This window comes from Quercus robur, chromosome 4, assembly GCF_932294415.1.
Source record: "Quercus robur chromosome 4, dhQueRobu3.1, whole genome shotgun sequence".
Taxonomy (NCBI): domain Eukaryota; kingdom Viridiplantae; phylum Streptophyta; class Magnoliopsida; order Fagales; family Fagaceae; genus Quercus; species Quercus robur.
In genome coordinates this window covers 60,911,611-60,916,408 of record NC_065537.1, presented here as the reverse complement: position 1 = coordinate 60,916,408, position 4,798 = coordinate 60,911,611, and the positions used below count along the sequence as shown (strand labels likewise).

Here is a 4,798-nt window from a genome sequence, read left to right as displayed (position 1 = left end):
ATGACATGGTTATTGATCTTTTATCATCTTTAAATTTTATAAGTATGGAGAATATACGAAAATAATGTAATCCAGTAGTGGATTTATCAAAATAAACATCTAATAAAAAATTATTGAATGATGTAACATTACTTAAAGTTAAACTAGCTAGGTGTAACTTAAACCCAGCCTTATATATATATATATATATATGGGGATTATGGTTGCTATACAGTATGCGAAACTTTTTTAGTCTGTCACCAAAGCTGCATTGAGTTTATAAAATTTGATGAGGTTTATAATAAATTAATAAGAGTAGGTATTAATTTTCAAAATAGGATATTAGGGCCGTTTGGTACATTTACCTAAATACATGTTTTCTGTTTTTAAATAACATTACACGTATTTTCATATACTTTTTCACTCACACGTATTTTCACACATAGTGTGTGTTTGGATACCGCTTATTTTGCTGAAAACTTATTGCTAAATACAATAAGAAATAATTTCTAGATTACTGTTCACTGCTGAAAACACTGTAACTTTGCCTTAATGTATTGTTCATGTCCTATGAACAGTGCAAGAGGCGCTAGTCAAAAAAAAAAAAGGCAAAAACGCTAGACGCTAGCCGCTATCCAAACAAAGCTATATTTTCAAACAACAAAACACATGTTTTTAAGTACATGTACCAAATACCTTTATATATATATATATATATATATATATACAAGATAGAAATTTTGCTCTAACTTAATTTAAGTGTATATGTGTGTAAAGTTTCCTATTAGAGACTTGAACTTGGGCCCTTATCCCTCACACCGCATAAACATTTATACTTGTGAAGCGACCAAACCAAATATGCTCGGTTATAAAATATTAGTTAATTTAAGGAAAAAACAAAAACAGATATATTTATTATTATATTAAGGTTGTACGTAGTGCAAAAGACGCGTGAACAGAACTACTTAATCATATAGAAGGCACCAGATGCTACCATATTCCACATTCCGTAAGGTTATTTTCTAGATACTAATTTCACTATAGGTTTCTGGTCCAATCTTTTCATAAAAGTATACGAATAATCAAACACGTGTACACTTTTCTTAGAAGAAAACACATGTACACTTAACTATGCTTTCTTTTTTATTATCTTCTAAAAAAATGAAACTATAATTTTTCTTTTTTATTTGTTTATATAGTCTTTTATGTCATGTGAAAATCATTGCATTTTTTTTTTAATTTGCTATTTTCTTCATTCCCTAAGTTTTTTTTTTTTTTTTTTTTCCGTAAACAAACTAACAGCACACCTCTAACACAAGACATGTAGTATGATTTAAGAAAAGAACTCTTCTGTATCTTAAAACGTGCTAACCACACAAATTTTTTTATAATCATTTACATGATTTCATTAACCAAAAAAAAAAAATTTGTCAGAGCAATTAGTACCAAAGATTCAATTTAATTATTTGTTCTCTTTTTTCCAAATTGATTGATGAAAAGGGACATGGTCACATGGCTTAAGTGTATGACATAATACATTTTGCAGATCTCAACAAATTAATTTGGTAAAATATTTTATTATTGTTTCTGTATAAAAGATTTGAGATAAAATCTTGTACACTTGAATGTGCATTGTATGTAGAACACTAGTGAGTGCAATATTATTGATTAAGTTTTCTATCGGAGTCTGCTAATATTTTCTTTTCAAATGATAATATAACTAACTCACTTAATCATTATAATGTAGTCGATCTCAAGTAAAATTTTATTAGTTTTAATTTTAAAAAGCCTTTTTAAGAAAAGAAACTTTAATTAATCTTGTCAAAAATATTCTATAAGAGATGCATGTATTTTGGTAAAAAAAAAATTATTCTTTTTATTTAATTCTTAGTTTATTGCATCAATTGAAATATTTTCATCTATTTGTTAAACTTTTTTTAAGTGAGGAAAAACTTTTTATTTTATTTTAGAGAGAATATGGGTTTTACCATTTAGATTAGGAAAATATATTTACTCAAGGACAACTTGACACTAATTGAGGCATGGATGGACTCAGGATTTTAAGCTAGCAGGGGCCGGAGTATAAAGAAAAAAAAAAAAAAAAAAAAAAAAAAAAAAAAAAAAAAAAAAAAAACCTTCAAATAAGTATCTATATAGTATTAAAAAATTATAAATACTCAAAATTATTTTTTCAAAATATATTAAGATGTGATCATTTACCAACAAAGACAAAAAAAAAAAAACAAAACAAAACAAAATAATGTTTTTTTTTTAATAATAGGCTTGCTAGGTTTTTTTTGTTGTTGTTAAAGTTAGAGCATTTACAGTGGTGGTTTTAGCTTTTAACACCTCAAAAAGTTATTTTATCTATTTTATCACCTCACTTTACAATACATTTGTGGAGACACACGATGGTACACCTTCACTTAGGCCCAACGATTATAAGTTGAAGGTGAGAGGCGTAGTTTCCCGATGTGGGACAAAACCATGAGGGTCACACCTGAACCCAAAGCGGACAGTACCTTCTAAACGGGAGCTCACCCTCCACAACATCCAATATCAAATGTTCTAATTTTTTATCACTTCATCTAAAATAATATAAACAACTCATTAAAATGATAAAGGAAGAAAGAGAATATGAGTTTTTTAATTGAAAGAAAAGATATAATCTTAATAAAATATTTTATTTTATTTTTAACAACTTGTTACAATCAATTGGTATTTATACCAGTTTACTATAGTTGCAAAAAATTTAGTTTTAACTTCTCTAATAACACATGATTTTTTTGTTCTTTGGAGGTAAAATAGTCTTTTTTGCTAAAATACAATCACCATTGTGAATTTTTTTTTTTTTTTTTTTTGTTAAGTTTTTGGGTTCGATAATTGTTATTTGGATGAGGTTAGTTAGGCTTATTGAGGAGAATGAGGACCTAAGGTTTTAGAAGGGGCCCAACTACAAAAATTAAACATAATAATAACTGTAAAAAATAAATAAATAATTGGACCCAGGGGAGGCCAAGCCCCCACCTGGGTTTGTCCCTAGTTTGAGGTCTAGGCAATACTTTAAGTGGGATATTTTATATTTAAATATTATTTTACTCAAGAATATATTTTTTAAATCTATTCTTCTTACTTTTTTAGATGCAAAATTATTAATGAAACATTTGTATTGAAATTTGGCCTCAACTCATTTGTTTCAATTTGTGTTTCTTGTATTAAAAAATGGAGGTTTCAACTAATGATACTTTCTCCCCTACATTGATGATATTAAATTTAAAGTCGCCACTTATTTTAATTTAAGGAAAAAATAAGAAAATTTTGTAATAAATTTTTTTTTTTTTTTTTTGTTTAAATCATCAATATGATCAGATACAAAAATCATGGCATCTTATAAATCCAAAGTTTTTTTTTGAATTTTTTTTTTTTAAGATTTAAATTACTTGGTTAGAAGTTTATACATGCATACTGATAACATTCACCCCATTTTTTTCGACACTAAAAACATCTCTACTTAATGGTGCAAATTGCAATATATACCAAGGAAAAAAAAATTGTGGCATTTTGATTATGTTACGAGAAAAAAATGAGGAAATTATAGTAAACCCACTTGTGGTTAGGCTTGTTTTCACTTTGCCTACCCGTGGTTCAAAACTTAACACTTTGCCCACCTGAGGTAACTTCCGTTAGGGATCTGTTACCCACCTCTCCCTTTGCCATTAGGAAAACATATTTTTAGGGAAAAACAAACTTAACAAAAATAAAAAAGTTAGGGTTTTTGATTGTTTAAGCACAGCAGCAGCAATAACAACACCAACAGCAGCATCAACCACCAGTCTACAATATCAACAAAAATGACTTTAGGGACGTGGTTTAGAAACTCACGGGCTCACCGGCACACGAACGCTTCTCAACTCCGCCGCCTATTCATGCGCCAAATCTACCGAGCTCTCACCTCCAGCGTATTCGACCTCCGCCCCTGAGGCAACTTAGCAATCGCCCACCTCCTTTGCTAAACAATGATGCCTCCGCTGCTCTGGTCCCCATTCCCAATAATAACAACGGCATTACGAATTCTAGCATCCACATCAACTACTACCACAACAACAACAACTACGGATGCCCAGTAACGTCGTTATCACATCTATCGCCATTCCCGATGGTGCACGCGATGGCGAAATCGCCCATCTCAGCTTACATGTGGTACCTTCAAAACCCAATCTCCGGGGTTGATTCGAACCCTAAGCAATTCTCGGGATTCGAACCCTTGGCACCTCGATTCTCGCCATGTTGGAACACCATAACTCCACCGCAACCGCAGCTCCATCATCAGTTTCCATCGCAACCGCAGCAACATCAAGGGATGCTTCCTCCTCCACCTCCAGCGACGATGGCTTCACAGTCACAGCCACAGTTTCTGATGCCAACTTCACCGCTTCCATTCAAGTGCTTGAATTTAATGACATGTTGTTGATGAAAATGTGGAAGAAAGCAACAGTGGTAAGTCTTTGGATGAAGTGGATTTAAAAGATGATAAAAGTCTTTGGATGAAATTCAAAAGCAATCAAAAACCCTAACTTTTTTATTTTTGTTATGTTTGTTTTTTTCCTAAAAATATGTTTTTCTAACGGCAAAGGAAGAGGTGGGTAACAGATCTCTAACAGAAGTTACCTCAGGTGGGTAAAGTGTTAAGTTTTGAACCACGGGTAGGCAAAGTGAAAACGAGCCTAACCACAGGTGGGCTTACTGTAATTTTCCCAAAAAAAAATATTACTATTTGATGTTGTATTTACACATGAAGGAACTTGAAGCATTTTTTTTT

At 31.0% G+C, this 4,798-nt stretch overlaps 1 pseudogene; it reads left to right on the top strand.

The window, feature by feature from the left end:
* The first annotated feature begins 3,790 nt into the window (after positions 1-3,790).
* Positions 3,791-4,450, top strand: LOC126722308 (VQ motif-containing protein 9-like; annotated as a pseudogene).
* The last annotated feature ends 348 nt before the right edge of the window (positions 4,451-4,798 follow it).